This window comes from Canis lupus, chromosome 2, assembly GCF_011100685.1.
Source record: "Canis lupus familiaris isolate Mischka breed German Shepherd chromosome 2, alternate assembly UU_Cfam_GSD_1.0, whole genome shotgun sequence".
Lineage (NCBI taxonomy): Eukaryota > Metazoa > Chordata > Mammalia > Carnivora > Canidae > Canis > Canis lupus.
In genome coordinates this window covers 9,261,386-9,282,597 of record NC_049223.1, presented here as the reverse complement: position 1 = coordinate 9,282,597, position 21,212 = coordinate 9,261,386, and the positions used below count along the sequence as shown (strand labels likewise).

At 37.4% G+C, this 21,212-nt stretch overlaps 1 protein-coding gene across 20 annotated transcripts in view; it reads left to right on the top strand.

Annotated features, from left to right (window-relative positions):
• Positions 1-21,212, top strand: part of MLLT10 (MLLT10 histone lysine methyltransferase DOT1L cofactor) — a 249,025-nt gene that overhangs the window by 138,743 nt on the left and 89,070 nt on the right. The window lies entirely within an intron of this gene.

Genomic DNA, 21,212 nt, shown 5'->3' with positions numbered 1-21,212 from the left:
TACTCTGGTATTTTTTTTTTTTAATTTTTATTTATTTATGATAGTCACAGAGAGAGAGAGAGAGAGAGAGAGGCAGAGACACAGGCAGAGGGAGAAGCAGGCTCCATGCACCGGGATCCTGATGTGGGATTCGATCCCGGGTCTCCAGGATCGCGCCCTGGGCCAAAGGCAGGCGCCAAACCGCTGCGCCACCCAGGGATCCCCTCTGGTATTTTTTTTTTAAGTAAAAAATCAGATTGCATTTTCAACATACTACCTAAAAAATTGCCTTAGTGAAGTCATCCAATTCATTAAATACACTTTCTATTTTTTGTGTTACCATAGGCAACAATGTTGCTAAACTACTAGCTTCTATATAACAAGGACCCCTTTTCTGCTAATTTTCAATTAAATTTCTTTCATTTTCTTTTATGCTTTAGATAGCAGCCTCCTGAAAGTTTACAAGGTTTCTAGTAATAGTATCTGCAGTGTTATTATTAGGCTTCCATTCATAATCTGAAAGTCCTTCTACCTTTTGTCCATTGCTTAATTCCATGCAACTTCCACATTTTTAGTTTTTTTATTATGGTAGCATCCCACTCCATGTAAGAAATTCTGAATCATTTACCTTTTGCAGCATAGCAAATTTTCCTAGTTTAGTGCCTTAATTAAAATAAACATTTATTGTCTCAGTTTCTGTGGGTCCAGAATTTGGACTTCATGTATTTCTAGCTCAGGGTCTCTCATCTGATTATGGTCCAGGTTTTGGCAGGAATACAGTCAATTGAAGATGATTGTGAGATGGAAGATGTTCTTCCACGATGGCTTATTCACAGGCTAGCATGTTGGTTCTGGGTGAGTAAGATCCTCATTTTCTAGCTGCATGGATTTTTCCATAGGGCTGAGTAAGTATCCTTATGACATGGTACCAAGCTTTTCCCAGAATGAGTGATCCAAGATAGGGCAAGGTGAAAGCTGCAGCTTTTTTGTGACCTATCCCTTATGTTATACATTATCTTTTTTTCCTTATTGCATTGCTTTTTTAAAAAACATTTTTTGGTGGTTAAAATATATATAAAATATCATTTTCCATTTTTAACCACTCTTAAGACATTCATTTTTGCAGTATTCTGTTGGTTACACAGAATAACCTGTTCAGTGTAGTTGGATATTACCTGGGGGAGTAAAGATCATGGGAAACTCTTGGAAGCTGGCTACCACACCCTGAGAATTGGGTAGATACCCTGTTTCCTATTAAATTTTCACCCACAGGTTTTAGCATTTATTGATGATTCTCCCTGAAATAGTGTTTGACAAAAGTGATTTTCCATAATTCATTCTACATCCATTAGTTGGCATTCTGCTGTAAATTAGAGCTTCCCTTCCTTTTTCACTTTCTTTGTCAGTAATGGGGAAGAGAAGATTCTATAGAGGAAATCAGAAGTAGCCATAGATACATGAGGAAAATTAAGAGAGATCTAATAGGTTTTGGAATCCAGGAGAAGTGACTATTTCAAAAAAGTTAGTGCTCAGCAATTAGATTGCGTACAAAAGATCAACTACTACAAGGCACAATATATGTTCTTTGGATTTAATGCTAAAGAAGTTGAGAAGGAGTCTCAGTGTCATGGTCAGAGGAGAAGCTTATTGAAGTTGGTAAATGAGTACGGTAGGTATGAGGAAATGTAAATAGTGAGAGTATTTAGCTCTTCAAAGAACCTTGGTTGTCAAGAAAAGGGGAGAAATAGGGCAATAAGTGGAGGAATATATGATATTAAGACGTAGTAGACCATAAGAAAAAATACTGTGTCTTCCTCTGTTGTTGGAGGGAGAAGGAAAGAGGCATCTAGGTGAATAACTTGGTCACCGGGATAACGAAGCAGAGAAAATAGGTATGGACAGGATCCTCAGGGAGATATTGCTAGGCAGATTGGATATGAAGATAAGGAAAAGGAAACCATTTGTTTTCACTAGTGTTTAAAGTAGTGGATCATGAGAACCAAGGTTGGGTAATGGATGTAAATGAAACTGAGAAACAAGGTCATATAGATTTGGACAAAATGTTAGAGCAAGGGCCTGGAAGACTGAGTGATGTTCAAGAATAAGTAAGAGTATGAATCAACTGCAAGGTGTGGAAAAAGTGTAGATACTAGTGGTTCAGTATTTCACTAGACTGTTCTGGCTTCAGCTGTTGTGAGACAAATCTCCATGGGTCTCAGATTTGTACATCTCTTGTGAATAGAGGCCTTGACTGCTTTTCTTCCAGATTATCTTTTCAAAGTTGTTTATGTAATTAACAGCATTGGAAAAATGGAGGCAGCATCATTAAGAGGAAAGGGCAGATTTGCTCACAGCCATGAAAAATACAGAGATAATATCTCTTTCTGGGATAATTGACAGCAGATCTGCTTACTATTTGGAATAGGTTCCCTAAGCCCAACAAGGTTCCTCTCCTGTAATACAACCTACCATGTGTGCAAGTGTCATTTGGCCTTTTTCAAGTTATCCTGTCAGAATTGGGGCCTGGGAGACTGATGGAAATGCTGATGTTCTGGCAACTGCTGTTGCTGTAAGTAATAAAGCCCTTTGTGTACAACGCAGGAGTCTTGTGTCTTCTTCCAGCATCCTTGAAACTAGCAGGCTAACTTTTTAGATTGCAGGTATACTAGACCCTTCATAATTTTTGGTACAAGATATATTTATAGGCATATTGATGAAGAGGGATTTTAAGTGAAAACCATTGGAATTAGGATTTTTGGGGATTGGGAGATTTGTCCATTTAGGATTAGCCTTAGTTTGGTAACACACCCATTCTTGTGGTCAGGGCTTTGGGGATAGATACTATAGTTGAAGGTCTTAGTAAGATCACATAGAGTAGGGAAGAATTACCTAAAGAAAAATAATGGGCAGACAAAAACAAGAGATATCTATTAGTAAATGACAGAGCCAGGATTCAAGACCAAGTATGCCTGATTCCAAAGTTCATGGATTATTTTTCATATGTCTTTCTGACTTTTACTTGGAGGCTTAATAATCACATTTCTTTAAAAGTTAGATAAATCAGATATATTACAAAATTTAACTTTTGTATTGTACAAATGGTGAAGTTTTTGCATATTCTAAAAAGAATAATACAAAGATCTTTAAATGAATCTTCTTTTTCCTTTTTCTTATGAATCTTATACAGTGTTCCTGGATGTTCTTATTAGGCAGGTGAATGAGGGCGCCTGGCTGGCTCAGTTAGCAGAGCATGTGTCAGGGTTGTGAGTTCGAGCCTCACATTGGGCATGGAGCCTACTTTTAAATATAAAATATTTTTAAAATGTATTAGACTGGTGAATGTTTGAGAGAAGAGATTTTACGAAGAGCTTGTACTTAGAAGGGATAGATATGTCGTCAAAGAGGATGAATAGTGAAAGTTACAAGTTGGTGTGAATAACCTTTTTGAAATTTTTCTTGAATTCAGATGTTGAAGACAAGAATTAATACAGTGTGCATCAGTTAAATGGCCTGTCCATGAAAGAAATTTTATGACTAATTGAATTGGCTGAGGGCTAAGTTCTTTAGTCTATAGTTATCATTTTTTGTAAGGTTAAGATTGCACAAAGTATTAAGACTCAAATACTTTTTAAGATTTTATTTATTTATTCATGAGATATACAGACAGAGAGAGAGACAGAGACACACAGGCAGAGGGCTTCATGCTGGGAGCCCGACGTGGGACTCGATCCCGGATCTCCAGGATTAGGCCCTGGGCTGAAGGTGGCGCTAAACCGCTAAGCCACCCTGGCTGCCCAAGACTCAAATACTTAAATGCATTTAGATGTTTAGAATTATATTCCAGCTATCTAAAACCCTAGCAATATGGAAATTAAGTATGTTATTAGAATATTATATATATTTTGATATAGATAATATATATTAAACTAATTTCCTTTTTCATGGATGAAGAAATAAGGACATGAATGTTTAATTGATATTGATAAATGTTTATGAAACATTCACTGAATTCAAGACACCATGTTTATTTCCTAGGAAAACAAATTAAAAATCTAGAGAGTCACATTAACGTTAAACAATTTGTCCAAAGTTACGTATTTGGGAGCATAACAGTGAGAAAACCTAGTTTGTATTTTTAAACTTTTGTATTCATTTGGTTTTTCTTTTATATATTTCAGTATGTAGCTACAAGCAGTGAAAGTGTTATCAGTAAATAGGTAGAAGTTTCTGAAAAGCTGTTTACTGTATTTCATCTAATTTGATTTGCCACTGATGTATACATACCAATAAGAATGAAAAAAGGGGGATCCCTGGGTGACGCAGCGGTTTGGCGCCTGCCTTTGGCCCAGGGCACGGTCCTGGATATCCGGGATCGAATCCCACGTCAGGCTCCCGGTGCATGGAGCCTGCTTCTCCCTCTGCCTGTGTCTCTGCCTCTCTCTCTCTCACTGTGTGCCTATCATAAATAAATAAAAGTTAAAAAAAAATTAAAAAAAAATTTAAAAAAAAAGGATGAAAAAAGGATGCCAAGTAAACTGTGACATAGGATCATTGTAATATATGCATCTATTTTACAGATTTAAATAAGTTACTTAGAATCTGTTCCACATGGCATGTCAGAGAGCTTGAGGTTCATGTTCTTTTCCCTTAATAAGTATTAGCTATATACTTGATAAATACTTGAAAGTTTATATATAGAGAGTTATCATATATATATTTCCATATATGTATGGTTGTCACTTTTTATACTTATAGTAGCTAATGTTTAGAAATGATAAAATAGTTAATAATAGATGAAAAGTTATGACCTAACTCTGGAATGGGATATGTTGTGCCTCAGTTTTCTCCTTGGATCTCGGTGATACTAGTATTAAATCTCATAAGGTGTTTGTAAAAATTGAGTTCATACATGACTTTGTACTTCTTAAAATGCTAATTGAAAATCTGGTTCCAGACAACTCAGTAGTATCTTAGGTCCTAATATTATTATTACTTTTAAAATCATGATTTAAAAGTATTTTTTTTTAATTTTTTAATTTATTTATGATAGGCACACAGTGAGAGAGACAGGCAGAGCACAGGCAGAGGAAGAAGCAGGCTCCATGCACCGGGAGCCTGACGTGGGATTCGATCCCGGGTCTCCAGGATCGCGCCCTGGGCCAAAGGCAGGCGCTAAACCGCTGTGCCACCCAGGGATCCCTAAAATCATGATTTAAAGCACAAATGGGTGAATGGGTTTTTAATATAAATAAAAGATACAGTATACAAAAGTGTATGCTTTAAATTTTTTATGAGAAATATAATTTTGCTTAAGGATTTTTTTAAAGACTTTATTTGAGACAGAGAGAGAGAGAGACAGACAGACAGGCAGAGGGAGAAGCAGGCTCTGTGTGGGGAGCCTGACGTGAGACTTGACCCCGGGTCTCCAGGATCATGCCCTGGGCTGAAGGCAGCGCTAAACCGCTAAGCCACTGGGCTGCCCTGCTTAAAGATTTTACTTATGAAAGGCTGAAGAAAATTCAGCAGGGTGTTAACAATTATGGCTATACCATATTTAGCCTTTTTAAAAAACTGTATTTTCTACATATTTTAAAAATATTTTTACCTTTCTATTTAAAAATATTTTCAGGGGGACCTGGGTGGCTCAATTGGCTGTGTCCAAATCTTGATTTTGGCTCAGGTCATGATTTCAGAGTCCTGGGATCAAGCCCTGCAATGGGCTATGTGCTCAGCAGGGAGTCTGCTTGAGGGCTATCTCTCTCTCTCTCCTTTTCCCTCTGTTCCTTCCCCCCACCTTGCTGAGGCTCGCTTGCTTTCTCTCTCTCTCTCTCTCTCTCAAATAAAAATAGATGAATCTTTAAAAAAATAAAAGATTTTAATATTACAGGAAATTTGAATGGGTAGTACAATGAATAACTACATAGGCTTAACCTAGATTCAGGAGTTGTTGACATTTTACCACATCTGATTTCTCTTCATCTTTATACATCTACATAAAATACAGAGACATTAAAAAAGAGCTATAATACATCCATTTGAGAATTAATTGCTCACATTGAGACACTTTATCTCTAAATAGGAATATCTTCTAAGAACATTCTTCTATATTGCTGCAATGTAATTGTCTTACTTAGGAAATAGAATATTAATATATGAAATCATGTACTATATTAATCATTAATAGCATTAGTCATAATATAGTTTGATATTAATATAATTAGCCATAATATATAATACATAAGATTAATATATAACATTAACATAACATTATGTAAACATTTTACTTAGGAAATGTGACTACTGTCTAACACACAGTCTATATCCAAATATCTCCTTTTGTCCCAATAATGTCCTTTAATAGCTGATTTGAAAAATAATTGATCCAGAATTCAGTGAAGTATCAAATACTGCATTAGGTATTTTTCTTTAATCTTTTTTTTTTTAAATATTTATTTATTTATGATAGAGAGAGAGAGAGAGAGAGAGGGGCAGAGGAGGAGGGAGAAGCAGGCTCCAAGCACCGGGAGCCCGACGCGGGACTCTATCCCGGGACTCCAGGATCGCGCCCTGGGCCAAAGGCAAGCGCCAAACCGCTGAGCCACCCAGGGATCCCCCTTTAATCTTCTTTAATCTAAAACAGTCTATAGGCTTTTCTACCTTTCACGACATTGACATTTTTGAAGAGTCCAGACCAATTGTTTTACAAATGTTCCTCTCCTGGGATTTGTATTATTTATTTAAACCTCCTGAATAGATCCATGTTAAACATATTTGGTAGAATTACCACATAAGTGGTTACTGTTCACAGTGCATCATATCCTTAAAAAAGAAAAAAAGGATCGTTGTGTCACGTCCTTTTAGTGGGGATGGTATTTAGAAACCAAATCTATTTTGGAGTGGGTCCCTATTTTACCATGGACCCCTGCCTAGATGGTTAATTTGAGATGTTATATCAGTCCTTCTTCCCATTAGGCCTTTTGCATGTATCTAGTATTGGCAAGTGTAAAACCCTTCTTTGTTTCAGATGCTCTTTTCAAGTTGGCCTCTAGTGCTTTCCAGTAGAGACTGTTGATAATTTGTGGGTTTACTTGTTGCTTCCTTCACTCCTCACAAATACTGTTACCATACAGTCTTGTGGTGTTTTGTCCCAACCTGCTTGTATTTCAGGGTTCTTGGCAATATTTTGAACATGTGGTTTGTTGTAAATATTATTCCATAGGTTTTGGTTTTCCTGTTTAAGTTGTTTCTCTTTATGTAGGGATTCAGAGAGGCTCATGGGGGGCTTGACCCCAGGATCCTGGGATCATGCATGACCTGAGCCGAAGGCAGATGCTTAATCAACCGAACCACCCAGGCACCCCTTTTATTTGGTTTCTTACTTCAGTTAATCATTAACTTCATCATGAAGTGTATTACTCAAATATGAGAATCAAATGGGCACTAATAAGTTTTAGATCAACCAATAATAGATACGGAATTACTTTGTACCAAGTCTTTCATGTAATAGGTAGACTGGAAAACTGTGCTGAAATATTATGAATGTAATACTAGTTTATCCTTAATTGAGAGTTCTTATGATCTGCCTCGTGTCTGCCCATTATGGTTGCTTGCCAGTTTTCCTCCTTTCATGTTTAGTAGAGGTCAATGTCTCTGTAACAATTCTCTGAAGAAGGTTGGAACCTTTGTCCACCAATGACAAATCTATATTGATAATCTTACTATTACAACTGGATGGAACTGAGGCCAACTTCCAGATTGTGAAGGAGGTCCTCCTACCTGGAGAAGGGTTATTAGCAACCACCAGGACATCATTTGGATAGCTATATTTGAATGTATTTTCCAGTTCTCAGCTTGGAACCATCTCAAGTCCTTCTCCTTATAAAACAATAAAATGGAGGACCATTTATTTACTGCCTGATTGACCATACAGTGTATTTAATATGTTTGTTACCGGGATCCCTGGGTGGTGCAGCGGTTTGGTGCCTGCCTTTGGCCCAGGGCGCGATCCTGGAGACCTGGGATCGAATCCCGCATCAGGTTCCCAGTGCATGGAGCCTGCTTCTCCCTCTGCCTGTGTCTCTGCCTCTCTCTCTTTCTCTCTCTGTGACTATCATAAATAAATAAAAATTAAAAAAAAATATGTTTGTTACCGTTTCCATAGACTTTCCTCAGATTTCATTAATTGGCCTGTGATGCCCTTATCCTTCCTCTTCCAGAAAGCCATATCTCTAACAGCATCATGTTCTCATCACTACTTGTCAGGAACTGTGAAAGAGGTATATAAATACTCTACTTGTAACTAGTTAGGAGACAGAGGAGAATTCTGTGTCAGAGATGGACAGTTTATTACTTAGTCACGGTAGCCAGAGTATCAGTATTTTTGCACTGTTTCCCCAAGACCCAGTTTCCATAGGGCAACACAGGGCCATGTGATACCTGTTCATGCAGTCTATTACATTGTAGTAGAAGAACCGCAAGCTTAGGGCATCTGAATCTTTTGTAACGGACGGTAAGCATGGCTGCCCTTTGGTCCTAAAATAGATATTCTGTCTTCTGAGTCTGTTCATTATACAACCTTGAAAAGATAGTCTAAAACAAGGGGTAAGTCGTTGTCTCCTTTGCAAGACATACAGAGAAAACAATGGGACTCACACAGAATTGTCTCCCAACATAACAATTTTTATTTTTATTTTTATTTTTTATTTTTTTTAATTTTTATTTTTTTAAAAAATTTATTCATGATAGGCACACAGTGAGAGAGAGAGAGAGGCAGAGACACAGGCAGAGGGAGACGCAGGCTCCATGCACCGGGAGCCTGATGCGGGATTCGATCCCAGGTCTCCAGGATCGCGCCCTGGGCCAAAGGCAGGCGCTAAACCGCTGCGCCACCCAGGGATCCCCCAACATAACAATTTTTAAATTATGAGTTGGCTTAATACAGTGTTTATTTTTCATTCGCAGCTAAGTCTGAAACAGGTGTTCTTGATTGGCCGGCAGCTTTCTTCCAAGTTACGAATCAGGAAACTAGGTTTCTTCCATATTATGACTGAGCCTTCTTTGCAGTGTTGCTTCTTCTTCTTCTTTTTTTTTTTTTTTTAAGATTTTATTTATTTATTCATGAGAGACACAGAGAAAGAGAGGCAGAGACACAGGCAGAGGGAGAAGCAGGCTCCATGCAGGGAGCCCGACGCAGAACTCGATCCCGGGTCTCCAGGATCACACCCTGAGCTGAAGATGGTGCTAAACCGCTGAGCCACCTGGGCTGCCCTGCAGTGTTGCTTCTATGGCTGTGATGGTCATTTGCCTTAATCTCTGGAGGAGGAAGGAGCATGGACACTAAGTGGTTGGGCTGTTTAAAGACTATGCCCAGAAGTGATAGACATCATTTTTTATTCAGGTTGCATTTCGCTGGAACCCAATGACCGCATAACTGCAAAGGAAGCTGGGAAGTATCTAGCTATATGCTGAGTAAGAAAAAGAAATGGGTTTGGTGAATAGCTAGCATACTTCATTTTAGCCATTCATTTTGTTAAGTCATATGTAATTATAAAAAATTCAAACAGGGCAAAGCATTCTAAGAATTGCAAATTAATTGAGGAAAAAAAAATCCATTACAGAATCCACCATCCAGAAATAACCATCATTACTACTAAGTAAGCATCTAGATGTCATTTTTTTTTTTAAGATTTTACTTATTTATTCATGAGAATACACAGAGAGGAGAGAGAGAGAGAGAGAGAGAGGCGGAGACACAGGCAGAGGGAGAAGCAGGCTCCATGCAGGGAGCCCTACGCGGGACTCGATCCTGGATTTCCAGGATCACGCCCCAGGCTGTAGGAGGCGCTAAACCGCTGAGCCACCCGGGCTGCCCTAGATGTCATTTTTATACATACATATTATAGATAGATTAAAAGAGATGGTTAGATTGATAAAAGTTACTTTGTTAAGATGGTATAATGGTATTAATATTTAAATATTAAAGTCAGATTTAGTTGGTTGTATAGAAGAAAAAGTGAAGTAAAATAGGTAACGTTTTTGAACTTCAAATAAAATTTTCTTACAAGCTATAATCAAATATAACTTGAAATTTAATAACAGAGATTACAAAACCAAACACAAAATGGCCTTTCCAATTCAGACGCTCTCAGTTATAACAGAATATTGCTAAAGTAATAGGGAATTTGCTGTTTTGCATAAGAAGTTCAGCGGCTAGATTTTTCTAAGATCAGTTAATTTAACAATAGCCAATCTAAGAGTGGCAGGGCATTGTTGTCTCTTTTGTGGTTCTCTTGACTTTTCTAGGCATTGCCCGGTCACTGCGGTTGTTTTAAGGGTCTTAGCCTGATACTTGAACATCTGAAGTCAGAAAGGGAGAACCTTCTAGAGAAACAAGACCGGGGGCACCTGGGTAGTGTAGTTGGTTAAGCAACTGACTCTTGGTTTCGACTCAGGTCATGATCTCAGGGTCATGAGCTGAGATTGAGCCCCAGGTCAAGTCCCATGTGGGGCTGTGCACTCAGCAGGGGGACTGCTTGAAGATTCTCTCCCTCTGCTTCTCCCCCCACCTGTGTGTGAGTGCTCATGTTCTTTCTCTCTCAAATCAATCAATCAATCAATCTTAAAAAAGAGAATGTTCATGGCCATATCATAGGAATTGTCCCCTTTTATTTTATTATCTCAACCTAAACCTATCCCACACCAAAAGCAGCCAGTGTCTAAGGAGAATATACGCATCTTAATGGACTCAGACACACCCATGTTCACCCCTGTGTTGGAGAATGATGCTACTTTCATGAGGATGTGAGCAAGTGATTAGCCAAAGAAAATGAAGAACTTTATCTACAAGAAAGGGATTTATGTGTAATTACTGTTTAGTGGCAAACTGTTATGTTCTGTTATTAACTAAATGCTTCAAAATCTGTATCATGGCCTGCTGTGAAAGATTTAGCATCCCTGTGCTGTTCTCATTTCCTGCTATCCAATTTGTTGTTTTTTAAGATGTTTATGTTACATTTTTCAGGTTTGTAAACCATTATTTCCTCAGAGCTTCTTTTAGGTTTGTTCTGTATGTAATTTAAATTTTTAGATGGCCACTACCAGTACTTTTACGATAGCTTCTCCAGTAAGTTCTTTTATATCATCTCTAAAATTGACTGAATTTTATCGTCAAGTTTTTTTTTTTTTTTTTTCAAGACTAAGTTCTTAGGAGACCTTCTCTTGACTTTTTTCATAATGGAAAATCTTTCTTGCCTTAATTTTTGAATTCATCTGTCTTGGTTGTATATAGTATTGTTGAGTCACAGTCTCTTTCCCCTAAGAATTTAAATAGTGGGCTTGGAATATTGCTGTGGAGATGACCATAGACAGCCATAGGTTCACCTTCCTGCCCCTTCCCCCTTGCATTCTACTAAGTTTAATTACAATAAGCCTGGCTGTTATACATTCTGTGGCAGTTTTTCAGACTGCATTGTTTCAGTTTATTTTATCAGCTTTTATGTTTGAATGCATCTTTTGTTCCCCATTCCTTGGATTCTCTACTTTAGGGACATGAATTATCCTTATGTTTGATTATCTTTGTTTTTTTTATAGTTATTAGTTTCTCTCTCTCTCTTTTTAAATATTTTATTTATTCATGCAAGACACACAGAGAGAGAGGCAGAGACATAGGCAGAGGGATAAGCAGGCTCCTTGCAGGGAGCTGGATGCAGGACTCAATCCCTGGATCTGGGATCACACCCTGAGCCAAAGGCAGAGGCTCAACCACTGAGCCACCCAGGCGTCCCTCTCTCTTTTAAAAAATTTTTAATTTAATTTGCTTTCAATTAATTAACATAGTGTATTAATAGTTTCAGAGGTAAAGGTCCAGTGATTCATCAGTCTTATATAATACCCATGCTCGAGGCATCTGGGTGACTCACTGGTTGAGCATCTGCCTTCGGCTCAGATCTAGATCCTGGGGTCCTGGGATTGAGTTCCATATTGGGCTCTCCCTGGGGAGCCTGCCTCTCCCTCTGCCTGTGTCTCTTTCTCTCTCTGTCTCTCATGAATAAATAAATAAAATCTTAAAAAAAAAAAATAACACCAGTGCTCATTACCTCCTGTGCCCTCCTTAATGTCCATCACCCAATTGCCCCATTCTCCCAACCCTTTCCCCTCCAGCAGCCCTCAGTTTATTTTCTGTGATTAAGAGTCTATTATGGTTTGTCTCCCTCTCTGGTTTCATCATTTTATCCTTCCTTCCTTCCTTCCTTCCTTCCTTCCTTCCTTCCTTCCTTCCTTCCTTCCTTCCTTCCTTCCTTCCTTCCTTCCTTCCTTCCTTCCTTTGTGCTCTTGTTTTGTTTCTTATATTTCACATATGAGTGAAATCATATGATAATAGTCTTTCTCTGACTGACTTATTTGGCTTAGCATAATGTCCTGTAGTTCCATCCACGAGGTTGGAAATGGCAAGATTTCTTTCCTTTTTTTTTTTTTTTGGATGGCTGAGGATTATTCATTGTGTGTGTGTGTGTATACACACACACACACACACACCACATCTTCTTTATCCATTCATCTGTTGATTGACATCTGACATTGATTGACATTTGGCTATAGTGGACATTTTTGCTATGAACATTGGGGTGCAGGTGTCCCTTTGGATCAGTGCATTTGTATCTTTGGGGTCAATACCTAGTAGTGCAATTGCTAGGTTGTAGGATAGCTCTATTTTCAACTTTTTAAGGAACCACCATACTGTTCTCCAGAGTGGCTATACCAGCTTGCATTTCTACCAACAGTGTAAGAGGAGTCCCCTTTCTCTGCATCCTCACTATTAGTTCCTCTCAACTGCTTTAATATCTGTTTTTCATTTTTATACTGTGATTATTTCATGCCTTTTAGTAGTGTTTTTATTTTCAATGTATACTCTTTTCCTTAATGTTTGTTTACCTGTTTTCTTTTAGTTTTTAAATTACTTTGGTTCTCAATCCCTGATATTTTATCTTTTTTTCCCCTGTTTTGTCATTCTTCTTGAGTTTTGTATGAATTTATGTTCAAAGTAAGTTTTATTTAGCATGGGGCAAGGGTTTTGTTTCTGGTTTTTGTTCTTTTGAGATTTTATTTATTTATTTGACAGAATGAGAGAGCACACAAGCAAGGGGGAGCGGCAGGCACAGTGGGAAGGAGAAGCAGGCTCCCCCAGAGCAGAGAACTTCATGCTGAGCTCCATTTCAGGACTGTGAGATCATGACCTGAGCCAAAGGGAGATACTTAACTGGCTGAGCCACCCAGGTGCCCATAGCATGGGGCAGTTTTGAAAAATAACTTTATGCTGAGTTATGTTTACTCCTAGATTGAGAGTTTTGGTTATCTTATGATGCATGTTATGTTTTTTAAATTGTTTGTTTTGGGACACCTGGGTGGCTCAGTGGTTGAACGTCTGCCTTCAACTCAAGGCGTGATCCTGCGGTCCCGGAATCAGGTCTCATATCGGGCTGCCTCCGTGGAACCTGCTTCTCCCTCTGCCTGTGTCTCTGCCTCTCTTTCTCTGTGTCTCTCATGAATAAATAACATCTTAAAAAAAAATAGGTTGTTTTTTGGCTGTAGTCTGTGCACACATGGCTGTGCAATAGTTTTTCATCTTACTCATGCTTGGGAGGCTCCTTTTAGTCATTTGCTCCACTATAATTTAGGTAATTTCTTGAAACTCTTCTCACCATTTTTGAGACCAGGGTTTGAGGGCAAAGTATTATTATTATTTTAAAGTATACTCTTTAATCCCATCCCCTATTTTACCCATCCCCCCACTTACCTCCTCTCTAGTAACCATCAATTTATTCTCTGTAGTGAATAATGTATTTCTTGATGTCTTTTTTTTTCTTCCCCTCTTTGCCTGTTTTGTTTCTTAAATTCTAAATGTGAGTTAAAGGATATGGTTTTTGTCCTTCTCTGACTTCTTTATTTTGCCTATTAGCATTGTACTCTGGCATTATACTCTCCATTCATGTTGTTGCGAATGGTAAGATTTCATTCTTTTTTTATGACTGAATGGTATTCCATTTTGTATATATACCATATCTTCTTTATCCATTGATCTATTGATGGATTCTTGGGCTCCTTGCATAGTTTGGCTAGTGTAAATGATGCTTCAATGAACATAGGGGAGCATGTATCTCTTTGGATTAGTGTTTTGTATTTTTTGGGTAAATACCCAATAATGTAATTACTGAATCATATAGTAGTACTATTTTTAATTTTTGTGGAACCTCCATACTGTTTTCCAGAGTAGGTGCACCAGTTTGTATTCCCACCAACAGGGTAAGAGGGTTCCTTTTTTCCCATATCCTTGCCAAAATTTGTTGTTTGGTATATTTCTGATTTCAGCCATTCTGACAGGTGTGAGGTGATCTTATAGTTTTGATTTGCATTTTCTTGATGTGAGTAATGTTGAGCATCTTTTCATGTGTCTGTTGGTCACCTGTATTTCTTCTTTGGTAGTGTCTTTTCATGTCTTTTGTGTCTTTTTTAGTTGGATTAGTTGGTTTTTGGGTGTTAAGTTGTATCAGTTCTTTATATATCTTGGATACTAAACTTTTATCAGATATGTCATTCGCAAATATCTTCTCCCATTCTGGAGGTTGCTTTTTAGTTTTGGTTGTTTCCTTCACTGTTCAGAAGCTTTTTATTTTGATGTAGTCCTAGTAGTTGATTTTTTGCTTTTATTTCTGTTGCCTCGGGAGACATATCTAGAAAAATGTTGATATGACTGATGTCACAGAGATTTCTGCTTGTGCTCTCTTCAAGCATTTTTATGGTTTCAGGTCTCACATTTAGATCTTAAGTTTTGTTTGTGTATGGTGAAAGAAAGTGGTCCCATTTCATTCTTTTGCATGTGGCACTCCAATTTTCCCAACACCATTTGTCAAAGAGGCTGTTTTTTCTCTGTTTTTTCTCTGTTCATTCCTCCTTTGTCAGTTATTAATTGACCATCTAATTGTGGATTTATCTTCGGGTTTTCTGTCCTATTCCATTGATCTGTGTATCTTTTTTTAATGCCAGTACCATACTATTTTAATCACTAAGTGCTTTGTAATATAACATGAAATCTGGAATTATGATACCTCTAGTTTTTCCTTTTCAAGATCGCTCTGGCTATTCTAAGTCTTTTGTGGTTCCCTATAAATTTTAGGATTGTTTTTTCTAGTTCTATAAAAATGTTGATATTTTGTTAGGGATTGCATTAAATGTTTAGAGTGCTTTGGATAGTATAGACATTTTAACATTTTTTCTTCCAACTCATGAACATGGAATGTCTTTTCATTTTTTTTTTTGCATTCTTTTGACTTTTGTCAGTGTTTTATAGTTTTCAGAGTACAGGTCTTTCACCTCTTTTATTCCTAGATATCCTGTTATTTTTGGTACAATTGTGAGTGTAATTTTTTCTTAGTTTCACTTTCTGCTGCTTCATTATTAGGGTATAGGAATGCAGTAGATTTCTGTACATTGATTATGTATCCTGAATTCATTTGTCAGTTATGGCAGTTTTTTGGTGGAGTCTTTTCAGGTTTTCACTATATATAGCATCATGTCATCTATAAAGAGTTTACTCCTTCTTTACCAATTTGGGTGTCATTTCTTTTTTTATGTTGTCTGATTGCTGTGGCTAGGACTTCCAGGACTGTGTTGAATAAAAGTTTTGAGAGTGGACATCTTGTCTTCTTCCTGACCTTAGGGGAAAAGCTCTGTTTTTCACCATTCAGTGTGATGTTGGTTGTAGGTTTTTCATATAAGGTCTTTATTATGTTGAGGTATATGAAGGCTAATAAGTATGTTTCCCTCTTTCTGAAGCCAGAGGGAATGGCAAAGGTGCAGTATAAAAAGCTCGGGTTAGGACAAAAGGAGTTTTTGGTAAAACCCCAGGCTTAGCTCTCTTTTTAAATACTTGATTAAATGTCTTATACTAGGTTTTAATCATTCAACTATGTGTGGGGTATCTCATTCTAATGGGAGAATACCCTAAGATTTTATATAATTCATTCTTAGCCTAGATCCTGGACTTCCAAAGAGTCAGGACCTCGTTACTCTTCATGTCTTTCATCTCCTAGTTTTTCCTTTTTCTGCCCTGAAGCTAGTCCTACTCTTTAGGCAGTAAAAGAATAAGTTATGGAGGCAGGATAATAGAAAGATAAAAGATTTCTTCTTTTCAGATTTGGGAATTTTTGTCGTATTCTCAGAATTTTAAGGAATTGGAAATAGGATTAATAGCTGAAACCTAGGGCAGCCCTGGTGGTGCAGCGGTTTAGTGCTGCCTGCAGCCCGAGGTGTGATCCTGGAGACCCGGGATCGAGTCCCACGTCGGGCTCCCTGCGTGGAGCGTGCTTCTCCATCTGCCTGTGTTTCTGCCTCTCTCTCTTGCTCTATGAATAAATAAATACAATCTTAAAAAAAAAGAAGATAGCTCACACCGGGACAATTTCTGCTCGATTTCTAAAATCTTCTATTTCATTGCCTAGTTGCCAGTTTTTGTTTAAAGCATTATTACCTGCTTTTTCCATCTCCCCAATTTTGCTTGCTGTTGTATTTGTTGTTTTATTTTTTTGTTTTGCTGGTTTTCACGTGTTTTTTACTTGTTTAACATTGGAAAAATATGTGGTTACACATCACCTTTTTACACACTGAGAATTATTTGAACATATGCATTCTTTCATTTTTGGAAATTCACTCAATTCCAACACAGAATTGAATTATATTAAAATAACTCATTTTCTTTCTTATGTATGGCCTCATATTAATTTCCAATATTGGGCTTCCTGATGAACTCTTTTTGGCGCATTGTGATAACAAAATTCTTTACTACGTAGGAAACCTTTGATAAAGATTTACTCTAGAATTTTTCTGGGAAGTAAGCTCAAACTTGAGATTGCATTCTTTCTAGGATTCACTTTCTAATTTACCCTCAACATTTTTTAAAAAAAGATTTTATTTATTTATTTGAGGGAGAAAGTGCATGCAGGCACGTGCAGGAGCAAGAGGGAGGGGCAGAGGGAGAAGGAAAAGCAGATTCCTGAGCAAGGAACCTGATGTGGAGTTCAATCCCAGAACCCTGAGAACATGACCTGAGCTGAAGGCAGATTCTTAACCAACTGAGCCACCCAGGCGTCCCTACCCTAAACATTTCTGTCAGTGGTTCAGTGATTATTTTTAAATTAAAAAAAAAAAAGTCTGCTTTTAAAAAGTTCTGGTTAAGCTTTTTTGGAGGTGTGGATAAAAGTCTACTTTGTGGTTGTTTAAGCAATGTGTTTCTACTTTGTGGTTGTTTAAGCAATGTGTTTCTGATCTATAAAAGTGTGTCCTTGCAGGGCTCTTTTTAAGGATTGAATGAGATAATTTTTGTATTTGTATACTTATGATTATTTTTATTGTGTACACCGATTCATTTGGGAGTGATACTGGATGTCCTGACCTATGGTTTTACATTAAAAAAATCCAGTATTGGTTTATTTCCTTCTGATTATTTTATCTCCACGCATAATACATTTTAAAAACAAACTCATATTGACCATTTTTCTAAATCTCTAAGTATTCCTTCAGAACTAATGATCATTATTTAATTTTATAATAATTTTTTCAATCACATCCCTGTTGTTGCATATTCAGATTGTTTTCAAGTATTTTCTCATTATAAATAGTACTAAAACTGTATTTAAACCTTTGTTTACCTCCTAGGTGAAATTACTAGGACAGAGAACATTTTTATGGTTTTTAATTCTTTTAAAATTGTCCTTCACATATTTAATCTCTCTAATAATGTATGCAAGTGCTCATTTCACTATAACCTGGGCAATATTGGGTCTTATCATGAAAAACAAAACTCAACAATTTTGAACACTAGGTGACTAGAGAAAAATATTACCTTTAGTTCTTTAATGGTTGAGTTGCACATTTTTTGCTGTTGTTTAGTGACTCTTTCATGAACTGTCCTTTGTGCACAGTTCAATGGCATTTATATATGTATTTTTTGTTGATTTGTTAAAAGTTTAAACATAATAGGACATAATAATTTTATTCATTTTCCAAGATTTTACTTTTTTTTTTAAGATTTTATTTATTCATGAGACACACACACACACACACACACACACAGAGGCAGAGACACAGGCAGATGGAAGAGCAGGCACCATGAAGGGGGCTGGACATGGGACTTGATCCTGGGTCTCCAGGATCACGCCCTGGACTGAAAGCAGCGCTAACTGCTGAGCTACCGGGACTGCCCCAAGATTTTACTTTTTAATGGTTTTTAAATTAATATAGAAGCCTTGTAAATTTGAATAACTAAAATTGCTTTTTTCCTTTCTAGTTTTTTTTTGTTTTTATACTTAGAAGAGTTTTTTCTTCCTAAAAGTTACAGATTTCAAAAGTATTTTTAAAGTATTTATTTATTTATTTATTTATTTTTAATTTTCTTTTTTTTTAAATTTTATTTACTTATGATAGTCATACAGAGAGAGAGGCAGAGACATAGGCAGAGGGAGAAGCAGGCTCCATGCACCAGGAGCCCGATGTGGGATTCGATCCCGAGTCTCGAGGATCGCGCCCTGGGCCAAAGACAGGCGCCAAACCGCTGCACCACCCAGGGATCCCCTCAAAAGTATTTTCTTCCAGTCTTTTATTTTGTCATTTAATGCTTTAAAATCATCCATCTGGGTTTGGTTTTACTTTGAATAAGATATTTTCCCCCAATTTATTTTTATTCTTATTTATTTTTATTTAAAAAAAGATTTTATTTATTAATCCCCATTACCTATTTAAATACATTCCCCCACCCACATCCCCTTTAGTAATCCTCAATTTGTTCTTGAAGAGTCTGTTTCTTGGTTTGTCCCCCCCCATCTTCATTTCTTAAATTGGTTGCAAATGTTAAGATTTTATTCTTTTTTGTAGCTGAGTAATATTCCATTGTGTGTGTGTGTGTGTGTGTGTGTGTGTGTGTGTGTACACCACATGTATATCCATTCATTGGTCTGTGGACATTTGGGTTCTTTTTTGTAGCTGAGTAATATTCCATTGTATATATATACCACATGTATATCCATTCATTAGTCTGTGGACATTTGGGCTCTTTCCATAGTTTGTTGATAATGTTGCTGTAAACATCAGGGTGCACATGTCCCTTCAGATCAGTATTTCTGTATCCTTTGGGTAGTAGTGCAATTGCTGGATCATAGGGTAATTCTATTTTTAACTTTTTGAGGAACCTCCATACTGTTTCCAGAATAAAATCAGCATTTCTCTTTAGTGAAGGTAATCAGTCTGCTCTGATTCATTTTTTATAGAATAATATAATCTGCTCAGCCTGTTTCCACTGAACATTTGCAGTCCTCATCTCAAGATAGATTTCTTGATGTATTACATAGGACCAGAGTTCTGTATAATTCCATGATGATTTCTGTATGTTCATATTTTCATATATGTACATGTACATGCTTTGCCTTTTTCCTCTCATGTAGTTTCCATGTTTTAAGTGTTTGTTTACGTTGTTGGGTCATTTACTATTAAATCATCCCAGCTCTTTCACCCTTGATGAATAAAACCCATTATGGGAAGTAGAACATGACAGATAGAAAAGCCTTCTTTATTATTGTTATGGGAGAAAAATATTAATATAGAATTTACAAATCCAGGATCATTTGAACCTCATATTTATAAACTAGATTGTAATTTATACTTTTTTTAAAGATTTTAATTATTCATGAGAGGCAGAGAGAGAGAGAGAGAAAGAGAGAGGCAGAGACACAGGGAGGGGGAGAAGCAGGCTCCATGCCAGGAACCCGATGTGGGACTCGATCCTGGGTCTCCAGGATCACGCCCTGGGCCAAAGGCGGCAATAAACCACTGAGCCACCGGGGCTGCCCTGTAATTTATACTTTAACTGTCATTATCCAGTTATGGATTCTAGTTCTGTTTCAGTTAGCTACTGTTGGCTTGATAAACCACCCCACAACTTACTGTGGCTTATAGCAGGTAGAGCTCAGCAGGAACAATTCATTTTTCTTCCGTGTGGTGTCAGCTGGGTTTAGCTGGTGGCTGGTGGAGTAGTGTAAGATAGGCTTTAAAACAAATTTTTTTGGGGGAGCCCAGGTGGGTCAGTGGTTTAGCGCCACCTTCGGCCCAGGGCCTGATCCTGGAGACGCGGGATCGAGTCCCACATCGGTCTCCCTGCATGGAGCCTGCTTCTCCCTCTGCCTGTGTCTCTGCCTCCTTTTCTCTGTGTCTCTCTCATGAATAAATAAATCTTTAAAAATTTTTTTTGTATTTTTTTGACATTTTAAGTTGTTTTACTAAATAATTCTAGTAAAATAGTCTTATTCACCTGTCTGGTACTGGCTGTAGGTTGGGGTACCTCGATTCTTCTCCATAGGGTCTCGACTCCTTATTTACATGGTGGCAGGAATCCACAGGGCAAAGGTAGAAGCCATCTAGGTTCTTAAAGCCTTGAGCTTCTGAATTTGTACCACACTGTGCCACATCCTTTTGGCCAAAGCAAGTTACAGAGCTAACCCAGGTTCATGTGGTGGAAAAGAGGACATCTTAACGATGGGAGGAGCAGTGACATCCTATTACAAAAAAACAGAGGCATGATTGTGGATTATTATTAAGATCTGTTGCAATTGAAATGTAACTCTTTATATGATAGTAAATTTCACACCCATACTGATTCTTACCTACCGATTCACACAATTGAAAACAATTTGGTTAAAATTTTTTGTCATGAAAGAAAGCTGGACTCCTAATATGTTATTAAGTTCTTAATTAATTGAATTCTTTTTTATATTGTTTATCAGTTTTCGTACTTCAAAGTGAAAGCACACCACAACTTTAAATTATTTTTGTTAGAGATAGCTAATTCCTTTTTAAATATTTATTTATTTTTTTAGAGAGAGAGAAAGAGAGTATGTGTGTTTGATGAAGGGTGGGGTTGAGGGAGGGAAACTCCTGCCGGAGTACATAGCCTGACTTGGGACTTAATCTAATGATCCTGAGATCATGACCTCAGCCCAAATAAAAAAAAGTCAGATGCTTAACCACCTGAGCAACTCAGGCACCTCAGTTCATTCATTTTCTGAGTAAATGTAGGAAAGAGTTTCTTGCTGGAGTTCCTGTGCCTCAGTTTCTAGTTTGTGGGCCATAGAATTTTATATATAGTGTTGTAGAATCTGATACTATTCTAATATGATAATGGATGTCAAAGTGCT